The following is an 18,648-nucleotide window of genomic DNA, read 5'->3' as shown; positions in this document are numbered from 1 at the left end:
TAGAACTAGGCAACGATATTTTCCAAATATTACGATCATGTTTAAATCGCAAAGCATTGAGACAGACATTAAGTTGAAGCCAAGGGATTCAACAAACATGACTTTATCCATGTGTTGATCCCTTGAGATTGCAACTCTACCTAGACCCAATACCTTACTTTTACCAGTGTCACCAAATGTGATGTGGCTTTTGTCGGATGGACGTAAGGTTGTGTCCATAAGAATGCTTCTTTTGCCAGTCATGTGATTTGTACACCCACTATCAATAATCCATTCTGAAGACGCTGGTGTCGTACCCTACAGTGCAGTTAGGGGGATAGGCTTCACGCAGAGCATTGTGAAGCAAAAACATTTTACGAACCAGTGGGTTATGAAAGCTTAGATCCAGATTAGGACTAATAGGGAGAGTAGCAAGCGATTCAGGAACGAAGTACATAGTAAGACCATTCGGGCATTTGATCTTGCGCCCTACAAGATGTTTAAGGTCCCCAGCAATAGCGTCAGACGATTTTGGTTTTCTGCTGGAGACCATTCCCTGCAAAAGAGAGTTAAGCTTTCTTAGCCACCCACATCTTCAAGGGTGGCTTAGAAGCAATAAGTCTAAGTGCAGCATCTGAGAACTTTGGCTTTGGAGCCCTAGCAAACAGTCTTGCAGGCGGACAATAGTACTCATAAGAATAAGCAGAATAGTTCTTGGTCTTATGAACATGGCGGTTTGATGAACCGCTCTCATATTCATATGCCTGAGTATGGTTTCCCTGCAAAACATTTGCATTAGTGCGAGTCAGGTGAGTCCTCTGTCTGTATGAAGCCTTTGGACCGTATGAAGCCTTTGGTCTGAGGTTTGTCTTCTTCACGTGAGGAATCATGATGACATTCACAGGAAGATTCTCCAGACACCTTTTCGGAACCCAAATCTTCTTCATAGGCGGTCCATTGCTGTAGTTAGTACCAATGTACCTGGAAAGCACTTCACCATTCTGATTCTTAAACAGTTTATAGTTTGCATCAAGGGATTCATCAATGATAATGGGGTTAGCACAAGTGAAGCCAGATAGATTGGATGGATCTGCTGAAGGTTCCTTTGCAGCAACCCACGTGGTTTTGGGGTACTGCTCAGGTTTCCAGTAAGAGCCATTAGCATTCATTTTCCTTACGAACCCAACACCCTCTTTCCTCGGGTTTCGGTTCAGAATCTGCTTTTTGAGGACATCACATAGTGTCTGATGCCCTTTAAGACTTTTGTACATCCCTGTTTCAAGCAATGTCTTCAACCTAGCATTCTCATCAGCAATAGCAGTGGTATCCTCAGCAGAGGGGTTAGTTACCACATCAACAGTTGAAGATATTGCAACAGTAGTAGCGGTAGAACATTCAGCAACAGAAGTAGCATTATCACGCTCAATGCATTTAATACATGGTGGTTCAAATCCTTCCTGAGCGGAACTGATCTGTTTGGCGCGAAGTGACTTGTTTTCCTTTTAAAGATCTTCATGAGCCGCTCTCAATTTCTCAAGATCTTGCTTCCTTTGAAGATAATCATAGGAAAGCTTTTCATGAGTTGTTGAGAGAGTTTCATGACGACTTTCAAGTTCTTGATACTTAACGTGAAGATTTTTTATGTCTTCAATTAAGGATTCAGATCGAGTCATTTCAGCACCTAACAGATCGTCGCTTCTGTCTAACAATTTTTGAATATGTTCCATAGCTTTCTGTTGTTCAGTTGCAATTTTAGCAAGTGTTTTGTAGCTGGGTTTTGAACCACAATCAGAGTCATCGTCACTAGATGTTTGATAGTGAGAAGTGCGTGTGTTTACCTTGGCACCGCGTGCCATGAAGCAGTAGGTAGAAGTGGAGTAGTCCTTGTCATTTGCATCGGTGTCGGTGATGAAGTCATTGTCTTCAGTGTTGAAGATGGACTTGGCAACGTATGCTGTAGCCAGACTTGCGATGCCTGAATTGGACTCCTCCTCAGACTCCACCTCCGCCTCCTCAGAAGCGGACTCCTCCTCTGAATCCATTTCCTTGCAAACAAACGCATGTGCCTTTCCAGATGAGCTCTTCTTGTGTGATGAAGACTTTGAGGAAGACTTGGAAGAAGACTTTGAGTATTTCTTCTTCTTCTTGTCGTCAGAGTCATATTCCTTGATCTTCTTCTTCTTTTTGTTCTCATTGTCCCACTGTGGGCACTCAGAGATGAAGTGGCCAGGTTTCTTGCACTTGTGACATGTTTTCTTCTTGTAGTCGTGAGCAGAAGCTTCATCATTCCTTGAGCTTGATCGGGAAGACTTTCTGAAACCTTTCTTCTTGGTGAATTTTTGGAACTTCTTCACAAGCATAGCAAGTTCCCTTCCAATGTCTTCAGGATCATCCGAACTGTTGTCAGATTCTTCTTTAGATGAGGAGACAGCTTTTGCCTTCAAGGCACGAGTTCGCCCATAGTTTGGATGGTAGATATTTCTTTTCTCGGAAAGCTAAAACTCATGTGTGTTGAGCCTCTCAAGTATGTCAGACGGATCAAATGTCTTGAAATCAGGACGTTCTTGAATCATCAGGGCTAGGGTGTCAAACGAACTATCAAGTGATCTTAGTAGTGTCTTGACGACTTCATGTTTGGTGATCTCAGTAGCGCCGAGGGCTTGAAGCTCATTTGTGATGTCAGTGAGTCGATCAAATGTGAGCTGGACATTCTCATTGTCATTTCGCTTGAAGCGGTTGAAGAGGTTGCGAAGGACACTGATTCTCTGATCTCTCTGGGTTGAGACGCCTTCATTGTCCTTGGAGAGCCAGTCCCAGACCAGCTTAGATGTTTCCAAAGCACTCACACGGCCACACTGTCCTTTGGTCAGATGACCACAGATGATATTCTTGGCAGTAGAGTCCAGTTGAACGAACTTCTTGACATTAGCAGCAGTGACACCTTCTCCAGCCTTGGGAACGCCGTTCTTGACGACATACCATAGGTCGACGTTAATGGCTTCAAGATGCATGCGCATCTTATTCTTCCAGTAGGGATATTCAGTTCCATCGAAGACGGGGCACGCAGCGGAGACTTTAATTATCCCTGCAGCCGACATAGCTAAAACTCCAGGTGGTTAAACCGAATCACACAGAACAAGGGAGCACCTTGCTCTGATCCAATTGAAAGTGCGTTATATCGACTAGAGGGGGGGGGGTGAATAGGCGATTTTTATGAAAGTCTTCAAAACGTGGAAGTTATGAAGACAAACGATAGAAATAAACCTATTACCCTGCAGCGGAAGGCAGACTACACTAGGCAAGCCATAGTCAAGTATTCAATAGAGTGAAAGCACAATGACTAATAGCAGCAATGTAGTAAGGATCAGGTAGGAAGATATTGTGAAGCCACACAGAACACGTAGTCACTCAGTGAAGACAAAAGATAGTGCGAACATACAATGACTTCACAAGGAGTAACAGTAAGTAAACGGAAGGGAAGGTGAAACCAGTGACTCACTGAAGACAATGATTTGTTGGACCAGTTCCAGTTGCTGTGACAACTGTACGTCTGGTTAGGGCGGCTAGGTATTTAAACCTTAGGACACACAGTCCCGGACACCCAGCCCTGAACTCGCAGCTCAGGACACCCAATCCTCACTGTATTCCCCTTGAGCTAAGGTCACACAGACCTCGCCCAATCACTCTGGTAAGTCTTCAAGGTAGACTCCCAAACCTTCACAGACTTCGTTCACCGGCAATCCACAATGTCTCTTGGATGCTCAAGTGTAATAAGTCTTCAGATCACACTGACAAGAAGACTTAAGTGATGCCTAATTCTCTTTGGCTCTGGGTGGTTAGGGCTTATCCTCGCAAGGAATTCTCTCTCAAAGGCTTCGAGGTGGGTTGCTCTCAAACGACAAAAGCCGTACTCTTAATCTGAGCAGCCAACCGTTTATGGTTGTAGGGGGTGGGCTATTTATAACCACTTGGCAACCCGACCTGATTTGTCCGAAATGACCCTGGGTCACTAAGGAACTGACACGTGTTCCAACGGTCAGATTTCAAACTCACACGGCAACTTTACTTGGGCTACAAGCAAAGCTGACTTGCCCGACTCTGGACAAGATTCGCTCTCAAAGTCTTCACTCGAAGACATAGGTTTTGTTTAAGCATCACTTCAGTCATTCTGACTGATTCTCTTGGACCCCACTTAATAGTACGTTGGTTCCTATGACTCAACACAGAAGAAAGAGAACTACGAAAGATCTAAGTCTTCGAGCTCCATAGGCTTCATGTGGTGTCTTCTCTTGCCATAGTCTTCAATGTGAATAACTTCATATACCACCTTTGACTTCAATGTCTTCATACATTTTTAGGGGTCATCTCTGGTAGGAAAACCGAATCAATGAGGGACTTCTACCTGTGTTATCCTGCAATTCTCACAAACACATTAGTCCCTCAATTAGGTTTGTCGTCAATACTCCAAAACCAACTAGGGCTGGCACTAGATGCACTTACACTTCGTCTTGAGCAGATCCACGGGTTCATTAGCCACCACATTGCCTCGACGAATCTCCGATGGATTTTTTGTCTTGCTGGCCCCGCAACAAGACATCAATTGGGAAGAGATTACTCCAGCTGTTCCATGTTATGGTCATTGAGAATGCGCCTTTCCTTGAGAGATTGCTTGTATCAGATCTAGAAGTTCCAACAAAAATCAGGGTCATTGACGCACCGAAACTGACAGCGTTGGTGCACTCGTCTGCCAAATTCTCCGAACTTTTTATTGGATCCGTAATCGTTCAGGTACAGCACTCATCGATTTCACCTCTTCCATCACTGCGAACATAGATATCCTTGGTCTGATGAAGAATATGCGCTATATTTCTGCTCTGAACCAGCAAATCAGTTCAGTATGAAATTGTCCAGGGCAAAACATGACTGTATCAAATTGTCCAGTGCAAAACATGACAAATGCTAAGTGGAAGAGACATGTTTAAACCGAAAATACAAGGTGGGGTATATGTTTACTAGCTGCTTGATATTTGTGCAGACAGGGATGTCTGCCCGTTGCTATTTGGCAAACACACAAAGTGACCGCAATTTTGGTTGAACTACACAAGAGAATAATATTGTCACTACATGAAGTGCCATTTGAAAATAGACACAGAAAGATTGGATAGTCACTTCATGGACTGCAGAAAAGTAGTACTGTACTATTTTTAGCCAATACCAGGTGCTTCATTGCTTTGGTGTTATTATACAATGGACATCATTTTGCCTAACTTAAAGTTTGTATTCCGAAAACAGTCTCGTCGTGTGATCGAGAGAAGACCAAATCATATTGCAATGGATGTTCCTCCATCAGGTGTGGTTCATTCTCATGGTTCCAACTGTTGGTGAAACCACTTATGTTTGCAAGAGCAATTGTAGACTTCATAAACAAATTTGTCTTTCAGTCTGTACTGAATGTTGGCCAAGAGAAGCATCCATGTTAGTAGGAAGAACAGATGTTTTTTTCTAGATCTTTGCTTTTGGAGCTACATATTTATATATGATCTGTGAATCATTGAGATGCATTAACATGTTGATCTTATGTATGGGAATCGTACTAGTTGGTTTTGAATTTGGGCTAATAATGTGAACATATTACAATGCCAGGTCTATGAGTCTCGTGTGAACATTTTGAACGGATCGGCTCTTACTGATGTGCACAACATGATCCTTATTTCTGTGTTCTCAGTGTTTACAAGTTACTAACAGTTCCTTATTTATGTTCGCTCAGTGTTTACAAGTTACTGATTGATCACTAGCTAGCCTACTAATGCACTCCTGATAGTTTTAGTTCCGACGCAAGATCTGAAGTGGTAGTTTTTTGAGTAAAAATTCCTACCTCTAAAGAAACTGACAAGATGCTCTGAAGAAAATGCCATGCGAATTTGAAGAAACTGCCAACAAAAACGTTCGCAAATGCCTTATCTCCCAGTGAACGTTCATTAGCTAATGCGATCGTACACGTACACCATCCGACCTACTCGGTCCTACACGTACACTATCCGACCTACTCGATCCTACACGGATAAATAGCGGATCACGCACGTACTACCTCCTTTCCGGTTTGCAGGGCTCAATTCAAAAAATGACCTATTCGATCCTACACGAATAAATAGCAGATCACGGACGTACTACCTCCTTTCCGGTTTGCTGGGCTTAATTCAAAAATCTAACCAACCAAGGTAGATGATGAGTGGTGGAATCATTTTTGACAAGGAGGGTGTACCTCATCTGGATGATTTGAGTGCACTCGTTCGAACGTCATGCCGACGTGCGACCCAACACGGACGGGACGCATCACTGACGGGACGGGACGACACCGTCATAATTTCAGTTTTTCTAGTTTTCCATGGCAAGCTAGCGCGCTAAGCCATGCCTGCTAATGCATTGAATTCTGATGACCGCGATGACCGTCGCATTTCCCGCGACATGCTAGTTTGCCTACCTTCCACCTATAATTACCGTTTCCCGGGCTTCTCCCGTGGCACCATTACCCAACTCGCCCTATCCTAATAAGCCCCCACCGGTCCGACATCGCTCGCCACTTATCCTCACTGTCGCCACGTCCGCCATGCCCCCGCCCGTCCGTGATAGGCGACACCGGAGGCGGTTACCGCTGGAACTAGGGTTCGGTTTTTCACCGGAAGGCAGACAGAGGGAGGAGGCATTCTATCGGTCTTTAGATGGCAGTGTGGACTATGAGGAGTTGTTGGAGCATGACCACCTGGCGGAGGAGCAACGTATTGCCGATTTGCGCCGCCAGCGGGACATGGAGCAGCAGTGCACCGACGCTCTGAGTCGCGAGCAGAGCGCCCGCAACTGGGCCGACTACGTGGAGGCCGGCGCCCAGCAAATAGCCCTGGAGGCTGTCGGGCACGCACGCGTTTGCGACACCGATTTTTACTACCAGCTTGTCAAGTGGGTTTCTCGCTTAGAAGCCGAAGCTTTGATGGACCACGCCGGCATGGAAAGGGCCAACGCGCGCGATCGCACCTCTGGCAAGTCCGAGGCGAGGTGGAGGACGCCAGTGCCGGCGTTTAGCATGTACCACGGATGGTGGCCGACATCGTCTAGTTAGCTAAGAGTAAGTTAGTACTTGCACGCTACTAGAGTATTAGTGGGAGTAGATAGTTAACTTGGCTATGATGGTTGTCAACGTGGAAGTGCAGTACTCTATATGTGGATCAGACCTGTTACTTTGCTCTGAATGTTGAACTTTCCGTTTGAACATATGGAATGGGCTGTTATTTTTTTAAAATGGGTTGTATTTGTCCTCCATGGGTTTAGAGGCTGATTTGTGGGCCTACCAAGTTGATGCATACACAATCAGGAGATGATTGTACGTGGAGAGGATGACAGCAGGGACCCGGCAAGGTCATGGCAGTACGCAAGCAAGTGCCTCCTTATTTCAAGCCAATAAAAAAACAGCTCCTCCTAATGGATTTCTGACATCTGGGTCCCATGCCATTGTCAACGTAGTTAATAAATGAGAGAATTGCACAATGAGCGGCTGACACCAGGGACCCAGCAGCTCGCCCAGTTATTTTTTGTTTTGGGTTAATTTGATAAATGCCACTACAAATCTAGTGTTTCCGAGAAATGCTAGTGCAATTTCCAAACTTTGAAAAATGCCATTTCATGCCATTTCCAGTGGCATTTTTCGAAGTCTGGAGTGGCGTTTTTCAAAGTTTGCAAATTGCAGTGGCCTTTTCCAAAGTTTGCAAAAATTGCAGTGGCATTTTTCAAAGTTTGGAAATTGCAGTGGCATTTTTATGAATCGCCATAATTGGAGTGACATTTATCTAATTTGTTTTTGAGACGGAAGCAGGGTGTCAACTGGGCTGTGTGGGGCACTCTGGCCTGTCTAGACAGCCTTCTCTTTTATGTTTACCACAGACCAGCCCAGTAGTTTTTTTTCTTTCTAAAAATGGCTAGCCCAGTTTTTTTGTGATTTGCCAAGTAAGTCGCTTTGTCAAGCCTGTTGGGCTGCAAATCTTTCAAGACAAGGAGAGCTTCATTCTGCTGGCCGAGAAAATGGCCTATCAATAATGAGAAATGGGATGTACATTTTTAAAACACATCAAACCGACAATTAGTTTCCAATTTCTTTTTTCATTTCGAGATTTAGAAATTGCATTTATTTTTATGCGTGGACAATTTGTTGGATTTTATATTGATATACATTTATTTTTAAAATCAGTTTGAATGTGACTTGAAATTTCGGGATTAAAAATAGTTCGGACCGCACCGAAATATGCAAAATTTCGTATAATTTTTTAATCGTCGCCATAATATGGGCTGTAATGCTAACAAAAAGAATATGGGCTCCAAAAAAACCTTAAGAATTAGCAAATGGGCTGTAAATTATTAGAAATAATGGCAGATGGGTTGTATGCTGTTTTCCACAAATTTGAGGCTTTCCTATAAAAAAGGTAGACGCACAATAAGTGACTATTGTATGTCCATACAACGGCCGTCGTGCTTCTTCAATATCTGCTCTTCCTGCTCCAGCCGCTTAAACATGCGCTGACGGGACTGCCTGCTCCCGCCTCCCCGTGGCTGGCTGTGCTACCGCGCAGGACTCACCATCCCACCGTACTCCCATCGCTGGTCTAGCCATCCCTCTACTCACCCACACCTGCTGTTATTCGCTGGCGACGGCAAACGAACCAGTAAACCCTCGTACAGTCGTACTCCCCTCCGCATGGGAAACAACTGCCGAGTCTTCCCTGGCTCTGTGTTGTTCCCTTCCTAGGCCTCGCCATCGTCCACCGCCCTAGTGCTCTCGACGCAGCCTGGTCAACGACCGACATGCATCTAAAGTGGATTGTACGTGGAGAGGCTGACAAGTGGGTCCACGGCCGCACGCAAGGAAATGCCTCCTTATTGCACGTAAAATAATGATTCCTCCACCTGACATCTAGGACCCACAGAAAGGGCCTCTGTATTTCGCGAAAAAAACGTTACCGCCGCTGACAGCTCGGACCCACCAGCTTTATCTTCGCACGCAAGGAAGTGCCTCCTTATTACGCACAAAAAAAATTAATATTCCCCCTGCTAGCTGGGACCCAATATAGTGGGAGGCTGACTTGTGGGCCTACTAAGTTGACGGGGACGGAGGGCTTTGTCAACTTAGTCAGTATGCACGATTCTGGCTCCAGTGACAGTACGATGTCCATCCAACAACCGTAGTGCTTCTTCAACCTTTGGTCTTCTTGCTCTAGCCGCCCAAACCAGCGCCGGTCATGCCTCAAGCTCCTGCCTCCCATGGCCGGCTGCAATGCCGCGGAGGCCTCACCGCCCCATACTACTCCCACCGCTGGCTAGACCATTGCTCTACTCACCCACACCCCCTATTATTCTGCGGTGATGGAAACCTGACACCACAGCGAACCAGTGAACCCTCATACTCCTCTACGCGTGGGCATCCACTGTCGCGTCTTCCCCAGCTCTGCATCATCCCCTTCCTAGGCCTCACCGTCGTCCACCACCCTGGTGCTCTCGGAGCGGCGTGGTCATGTGGTGAAGGAATGGCTTCCATCGGACATGGATTGTACGTGGAGAGGCTGATAGCTGGGTCCACGGCCGCAGCAAGGAAGTGCCTCCTTATTACACGGAAAATAATGATTCCTCCACCTGATAGCAGGGACCCACCGAACGGGCAACCGTATTTCGCAAAAAAAGGTTCCCCCCCCCCTTGACTGCTGGGACTTACCAGCTACATCTTCGCACGCAAGGAAGTACGTCCGGGCAAAAAAATGATTCGCCCCCCCTGACTGCTGGGACCCACCAGCTACATCTTCGCACGCAAGGAAGTGCCTGACAGTTGGGACCCACCTGGTCTAAGCATACGTAGCATTGTCATTCTGGTTGCGAACTTGTACATACATACTGGTCGATGTAGAGGCGTGCACGTGTCGTAGTAGAGGCGCGCACGTAGCATGTACACATACGTACAACGGCCAGTGTGCAAGAAAGAAAATACGGCCACGTACGTACATACGGGCGAGGTCTCGAACGCCTACTCACGCATACGTACGGCCAGGGCTCGTATACATGGCTGGGTCGGAACGGAGAAACTACGTGGTCGTCGTCTTCATGGGGAGGCAATGGAATGCGTTGTGTCCATCGGGAGGCAACGGAACGCGTGGGCGCCAACCGGCTTGGACGGAACAGCCAATGGAAACGAGGCCTGGCATACCGCACAACGGAGGAAACGGCCTTGTGTTCGACCGGCCACGTTCGAAACGGGATCCTGTTCATCGGGAGGGGTCTGGTGTACCGCAAAACGGAGGAAATAGACCTCCTACGGTCGAAATGGGGTCCTATTGATCGGGAGGGGTGTGGCGTACTGCAAAACGGAGGCAACGGACTTGTGTTGGAGCGATTACGGTAGAAACTGGGGTCCTGTTCATCGGGAGGGGTCTGGCGTACCGCAAAATGGGACTCCACGGGCTACTGTTCATCTCCACCGTCAACGCCCTCCAGCCTCCACGGGCTACTGTTCGTCCACTGTCAACCTCCTCTAGCCTCCACCTGCGACTGTTCATCCACGGGCTCCTATTCATCCAGCCTCCACCGCGCCCTACTCCATCGTCTACTGTTCAACCAGCCCTCTCCACGGGCTCCTGTTCAACCACCCCTCCACGGGCTACTGTTCATCCAGTCCTCCACCGTCTACTGTTCATCCAGCCCTCGACGGGGTTGTCCTGTTCATCCAGCCCTCCATGAGGTCCTGTTCATCCAGCCCCAACCAGCTCGATCGATTGGGGTCCTGTTCATCCAGAGGAAATACCACGGGGTCCTGTTCATCCACCCCCACCGAGAACTGTTCATCCAAACCCCCCAGCAATGCTCACTGTTCATCCAGAGGCAGCATCGATCGGCTTCAGTTAGCAGCAGTAGCGAAGGAATCGCTTGATCAGGTTGAGTTAACAGCCATCAATCAATCGCTCGGGTTCAGTAACACGTAGCCTGTAGTGTAATCGCTCGGGTTCAATTAGAGCCCAAGGCCAAGCTCGGGTTTAGTTAGAGCCCAATGCCTCGCACCCACGCGCGTGCGTGTACGAGAGAAACACGCATCGCTTGGCCCCGACCACCCACCGTAACCGGGAACACCCTGATATTTTCCTCGCCCTCGCTTCTAACACGGGTTTTTCCATCATGGACGGCCCAAAGAATGCCATGCAGCTGCGTCTCCGGCCCGCCCAGGACAAAAAGCCTATTTTCTATCATGATTTTTTGTCATAGAAGTAGGAACCCACCACATCTATGATGATACTGGGTTTTGTCACAATTATCGTCATTAAACTGTCATAAGTATGACAGAAAAAAATTCCGTTCGGCCCAAAATGTCACGGCTATGTCTCTTTTTTGTAGTGTGTGCAACACACTTTGATAAGTGATCAACGATGCTATTTTCCGCACGGGGTACATGCTCTGTTTGCAACCCATCAAAGTGCTCCTCCAAACTCCTTACTTCCTTGACGTATGCTTCCATCAATGGGCTTTGGTAATCCATGTTGACTTGTCCCACCACAAGCTGTGAATCTCCTCGAATGATCAGCTTCTTAATCCCCAATTCTGCTGCAACCCTAAGCCCAACAAGGATCCCTTCATACTCTGATGTATTGTTGGTGGCTTCTTCCCAGGCAAAGTGCATCTAGACGACATACTTCAAGTGCTCCCCGGAGGGAGCAACAAGAAGCACGCCAGCCCCTGAACCTTGTAGGGAAAAAGCACCATCAAAATACATGATCCATTATTGGGGTGATTCCTTGTCGAGGATGGCTATCTGTGTCCTTTCCTCATCAGGGGTTGGCGTCCATTCTGCAATAAACTCTGCCAATGCCCTGCTCTGAATAGTTGAAGTGCTCTCAAACTTCAAAACAAAGCTAGATAACTCCAAAGCCCATTCCACTATTCTGCCAGTTACCTCAGGGTTTCGGAGTATCCTTTGTAACGGAAAACGAGTAACAACCGTAATCTCATGGGCTTGGAAGTAGTGGCGCAGTTTCCTTTGTTCCGAAAGGGTCTACCGGGGTGATTTGCTTCACCACCCCGACCCTTACCGTCATCAGCATTCTGACCTTTCTCCTTGTCATGCTTATCATACTCTGCCCTCTGCTTCTTGACGAGTTGCTCAATCTCATAACACTCCTGAAGGTCCTGGCCTTTGGTACAGTGGATCTTGCAGTACAACCCATCACCTTTCCCAACTTTTTCGGCGGCAGCGGCATCCCGGCAGGCAGTGCATGTGGTAGCTTCCTTGCCGGGGCGTCAACCTTGGCCTTCTTGCCGGTACTAGGCATGACCAATCCTTCCACAATCATTATTGCGCTTCTTGCCCTTCTTTTGACTAGTTGATTCATCCTCATCTTCCGAATCTACATTAATGCAATCTTCTTCTCTGGGCAACCTCCTTCCTTCTTCCATCCGGGCAAATTTATCCACCAGTGTATATAGTTCTTTCATGTTCTTCGGCAACCGCATGTTAATTTTGGAATGAGTGCGGCGGTTCCGCACATTGGACTGGAAAGCTACTATAACGGCTGGAGGATGGATATTGGGAATATTTCTATGAACTTTACTGAATCTATGCAAATACTTACGGAGGGTTTCTCCTTCCCTCTGCTGGAGAAGGTGCAGGTCGCTGGGCCTGCCGGGCTCTTGGTGGCCACCAATGAAGGCGCCGATGAACTCGTGGCACACGCCTGCCCATGACGAAATGGAGTTCTCACGCAGGTGCAATAGCCAAGACCTCACATAGGACTTGAGGGACAAAGGGAAGTAGTTGGCGAACACCTTCTCATCTCTTCCCCCGGCAGCCTAAACAGCGATGGTGTAGATGCTCAGAAACTCTACTGGGTTCAGCCTCCAGTCGTACTTCTCAGGTATATCTGGCTTGAACATGCGAACGATGGCCAACGGACTTGCCGCAGCTCTCGTGTAAAGGCAGGGAAGCCGACCTCGAAAGGTAGGCACCCACCAACACCGATCGCAAGCTCATCGAAGTTGAGGCCGTCGCACCTATCGGTCTTGCGGGGGTCGTTGCGGTGCCGTTTGGCGACGACGTGCGCGTCTCCCCACCGCCTGTCTTTCGGGATTCGACGTTGGCCTGGACGCACTCGACGGTCAGTAGAGGCCATCAAGACGTTGTCGTGGACTTGATTCTACTGCGCCCTAACCAGCTGCCATGGTGGGGACTGAACCGTGGGGACGACCCCCTCCGTACGGCCAGCGGTGCGGGCGGTGGCTGTCACTTGGGGAGGTTGCAGTCGGCAAGCTCGTCATGAGCCCCCAAGTTTGGCCAAACCAAGCAGGCTTTGGATGGTGGCACGCCATTCATCCATCTGTTCGGCTACACGCGGGAACCTCAGTAATAGCTGAGCTCGCGCCATGGCTTCCGTGGCTATGCTTGGCATGGATGTCGATGACGTTGACCGCACTGTCGCTTGGCTCCGGATGGTTCTAGTGATAGCGGCACCACGCCCACACTGCTGTGGGACGACCAACGGGGCACAGGGGTCACGTGGCGGTGGTGCTCGAAGATCAGTGGCTCCATTGAGCACAGCGGTCTGGTCGGCTCATCTAGGAGGAGGCGCATGCGCCGTGGTCCCTCCCGTGGTTGGGGTGACCAGAAGGCAATGGCTCGCCCTGGACCGAGCGCCATTGCTGCGGCTGTGCTCATCAGTGAGAGGAGGGGGCCCAGACAGAGTGATCCCCTCACACGCAACTTGTAGAGCCTAACCATCGAGACGCTGCTGATGTTGTTTTCTCCCGGTAGCTCCGGCCCCCGTGTCGGCCGCGGGGGGAGGTGGTAATGGCGCCACCTGCCCCAACCACATCCCCAGTAGCGTCCATGTCCTCGCGTGCCCCCGTGTACCCTGCATCATCATTGGCCGCGGGCGGTGGAGCCTTCGAGGTGGATGGATGGGCCAAGGCACCAGATTTCTTCTTGGGCGCCATAGTCGAATGCGCCATCGAGGATGAAGACGGCGATGAAGATGACGCGCTGCGCACACTTTCAGGTTCGTGCAAGCACTCCCCCTACCTGGTGCGCCAAAGATGTCGCGGGATATCCGCGGCCATCTATGGAACCGGGTGGCCCCTTCTGGTTCGGTAGGGGGACGTCACGTTGCACAAAGAGCAGACCGGCGTACGGCAGCACGACGGAGAGAACACAAGCAACTTACCTAGGTTCGGGCCGCCGCGAGGCGTAAGACCCTACTCCTGCTTTGGTGGATTGATGGTGCAATGAATGTGGTGATGTGTGGTACACTTGCCCGGCAGGGTTTGTCTTGGGGCCGCAGTGACTACGCGCGTATGGTGGCTTGGGTTCCTCAACTTTCCAACCCTTCCTACGAGTGCCATGGGCCTCCTTTTATAGATTAAGGGGTCACCACAATGGCAAAGTAGTCATTATCCACTGATATGATAGCGAACAGTGCTATCATACCTAACTCTGTGGGCTGACAGGGTGCATTAAATGCGCCGCTTAGTGTCACATCGCTGGTCGCTTGGCAATGCTTGCTGGGCTATCTTGCCAGCTCCACGCTATTCCCTTGACACGTGGCAGGACGGGTGTCATCTGCATGCTTCTTATGTAGGAAATGGCTTCCATGTGGCGAACGACAACCACTTAATCATCTTGCGGCTTGACACCACACTGATTGACGACGTGAGTCGCGATTGAGTGGTTGGTGGGGTGGTTCTGTCCCCGTGAGCCCCGACAGACCTTGTTGGGGTGCCTCGGTTGCCTGCTTTTTGTGGTGGCCTTGCCCCTTGCCGGGATAGCCTGCCCGGCAAGGGTGGCCCTTCTCTTGCCAATATCTTGCTCTTCTGGCTCGATCTTGGTCTCCCTGGGCTGTGTGTTGGTTCTTCAATCTCTGGTTGGAGTTGGTGCTTCAATCTTTATTTCGTGCCTTTGCACAGTCTGGGCAACTGACCCATGGTTTGTTGCCTCTACCACTACAAGAGCGCATCAACATGGACGCGAGTGTCCGAGCCACCTACCTCAAGAAGATGCATCAGGATACAAGGAACACCATCAAGCGTCAAGTACAACGACTCACAACCAAGCTCAACTTCAACAAGCAACCCATGATATTCAACATTGGAGATCTCCTGTGGCTACACCTTCGCAAGGACCTCTTCCCCAAAGAATGCAAGTCCAAACTTCTACCATGAGCCAATGGACCATTCAAGGTGCTAGCACACTGCAACAACAATGCTTACAAGATCGACATCCCTCGCGACAACTACAACGTGAGCGACATCTTCAACGCCAAAAATCTAGCTCCCTACCATGGTAATGAAGATTTCAATTCGAGGTCGGATACCACCCAAGGGGGGGGAGATGATGTGGAGCATACCAAGGTCATCCCCATGGACCTACCTACATCTCCCACGGCACCACTTGGACCAATGACAAGAGCTCGAGCAAATTCTATCGAAGATAAGGTGAAGTCGCTCCTCTCCGAACTACCACTTTCTACACATGAGACATGGCTACTACCTCAAGCAAAGACCCTATGTGTGATCAGGTACTTGGAGGAAGGCCATGGACCAGCTACACCCAACGGACAAGACGGCGAGGACACCAAGTACAAGGAACGAGAAGAAATGCAGCCTAGAAGTCTCCCGCCGTCGGACGACTGACGCCTGAAGCATGTGCTAGCCGACCAAGTCCTAGCCAGAAGATGCTCCAGCGATTGGATGTTCGACTCCAACCAGACGTCGGACGCACTCCAGGTCCCGGACGGCCGACTCCCTCCGGACGACCGACACCTCCATCACCGAGCCAAAACGTCAGAAGTATGGAAGCCTCTGGACGTCCGACCCTGACCGGACAACTGACCATGTCCCAACAGAGCCAAAACATCGGATGACCGACCCTGGCCGGACGTCCGATCCCCCGCGAGCCTCCGGACGACCGATGATGGTCGAACGTCCGACACATGTATGCCGCCCGCGTCTTGGGCCGAAACCCACTTACACTTTCATGACTCTAGACTATAAGTATACCTCCTTCTCCCTCTTTGTCACATCCTAGTTAGCCATGCATTAGAGTGTTGCATCATGTTTATTTTTTCATCAGAAACTTGAAATGGGGATGACAGAACCCCCAGTCCCCTCTGAAACCAACTAGGGTTTACTAAAAACTTTTTCAATGAACCTGAAATGCCCTTCTAAAATGCCCATCATTTTTGTCTTGGTTCAGAACCTCTGCCAAAAGTGGTGCACATTTTCCTAGGCCATCCTAGGGTTTTTGAATTAATTCATAAATATTTGAATTTGGGCATTTAAAATTATATAAAATATTTAAATGCTCAAATACCTCCAAACTAAAATGTTTCATGTTGGAAATAATCCAACTATGGACCAGGAGTGATTTGGTGATTTTTGAAGTTGCCTAGGTATTTTATTAAATTCAACAAAGTTGCAGATATATTAAATAAAAACAGAAACAGAAAAATATATAACAGGAGGAGCTTACCTGGGCTCCTCCACTGTGCGGCCCAGCCAGCTGGCCGGCCCAGCCAGCAGCCGGCCCAGCCCACCACTGCAGCCCTCCGTCGTCTTCCTCCCCTCGCCCCGAAGCTGCTGCGTGCTCGCACGCGCACGGCCGCGCGGCCACCTCCTGCTTGCCGACGAGCTCCTGGCCGCGTGGACGACTCCCGCAGGCCGTCCCGATCCCCCCCTGCTCTCTCTCACTCTCTCCCGACTCTTCCCTCCTCTCCCTCGCTCTCTCTCTCACACGGCCGAGCACCACCGTCGCCGCCATTCGCCGTAGCAGCCATCTCCGGCCACCCCTCGCTCCCCCGACTAGCTCAGAAGCTCCGCCACGACCCCCTCTTCCTCCCCACCGCTCCACAGCTCCCCGGAAGCCCTGCATCGCCGCCACGTCGCCGTTCCCCTCTTCGGGCTCCGACCATCGTCGCCGTCGAATTCGTCGTCTCCGGCGCGTCCCCGAGCCCGCTTCGACGCCCACTGCAACCGCGGTGAGCTACGCCACCGTTTCCCCCTCTCCTCCCCCTCGTTCCCCCACCGTAGCCTCCTCCCCACCACGGCCGAACCTCCACCGTCGCCGAGCTCGCCGTCGACGCACTCCGGTGACCATTTGGTCACCCCGGCGAGTCCAACGAGTTCGCAAGACCCCGTAGAGCATCCCTAGCGCCTCGCTTCGCTCGACTTCGAGCTCCAACCCTGTTCCCGTGCACGACCGAACCCCGGCGGCCGCAGCCGAGCTCGCCGCCGTCGACTCCGGCCACCCCGACCCCAACGGACTCCGCCAAGAGCTGCGGGTTGTCCTCAGCTCCACTCCGGTGGTCTCCGCGGCCCATTTGGTGGCCGAAATGGCCAAAACCACTCCCGCCGCCGTGTCGGGCTCGCCGGCGGCTAAACGCCGGTGCAGCCGACCCGGGTTTGACCACGGGTGGGCCCTGGTTGACTCCCCTGAGTCAATGACAGGTGGGGCCCAGCCCTGTTAATTAAACAGGATTAGTTTTAATTAAATTTTAATTAAAATAATCACCCTGACATGCGGGACCCACTGTCAGGTTTGACCTGGACCAGTTCCGTTGACCTGCTGACGTCACACTGACGTCAGGCTGACGCAGTAATTGATTTTCTGGATTTAATTTAAATCAGGAAATTCCAGAATATTATTTAAACTTCAAAAATTCATAACTTTTATTCTGTAACTCCAAATTGGACAAATTATATATGAAAAATGATCAGAAAAATCCAATCTATCCATCTGTACTATTTTCATGCATGATCAAACAAGTTAAATTGATGTTTTAAGCAGAACAAGAAAAGGCACTTTAAAAGACCATATTTGAATTTGGAATTTGAATCTTTGATTCAAATTTGTTCAAACCCTTCTGGCTTTAGTTGCATTAGCCCAATACACTCATATTGCCATGTTTCATGCATGCATCATATTGTTGCACATTGTTTGGTGATGCTTGTGTATCGATGCCCTTTGCGACAGGTTCTGTCCCCGAGGAGTACCGTGATTACCCTAACGAAGAACCGTATCCGTGCATCGAACCATCAGGCAAGCAACCAACCATTTGATCATATCGATACAATCCCATGATCTCGCTCCTGCTCTCTTTTACTGCATTAAGACAACGCGTTTCAAACTGCTGTGTGCTACGGTAGTTGAACCCATTTCCTCTGCATGACCTGTCATTGCCACAGTAACTAGATGAAACCCACTAGCATGTGTAGGAGTTGTTTGAGCCATATGTATGTGTTGTTCCTACCTTGCTATGCCTGCTATGCTTAGAGTCGTGTCAGGTCTGGTTCATCTGGGTGATGGGCTAGAGTGAAATGTTTATCTCGGTAATGAGAGTGGTGTGGTGAACACGATTTGGTAAAGGTATCGATGAGAGGCCATGTAGGAGTACATGGTGGGTTGTTTCATTGAAGCCGACCTTAAGCACTGAGATCTGTATGTGTGATTTAAGATACAGCTACTACCATGCATTGGGCCCTGAAATATGACCCCGCTCGACTTCTTATTCACCCTAGCTCTCTGTCCAGGAGTTGCAAGTAGTTTCTGGTGTTTGTAGCCTACTGGAGGCCGTGGACAGCGCGGACCGTAGGGGTGGGCTGTGATGC

This window comes from Triticum dicoccoides, chromosome 1A (assembly GCF_002162155.2).
Source record: "Triticum dicoccoides isolate Atlit2015 ecotype Zavitan chromosome 1A, WEW_v2.0, whole genome shotgun sequence".
Classification (NCBI taxonomy): domain Eukaryota; kingdom Viridiplantae; phylum Streptophyta; class Magnoliopsida; order Poales; family Poaceae; genus Triticum; species Triticum dicoccoides.
This window is presented reverse-complemented; position numbering follows the sequence as displayed.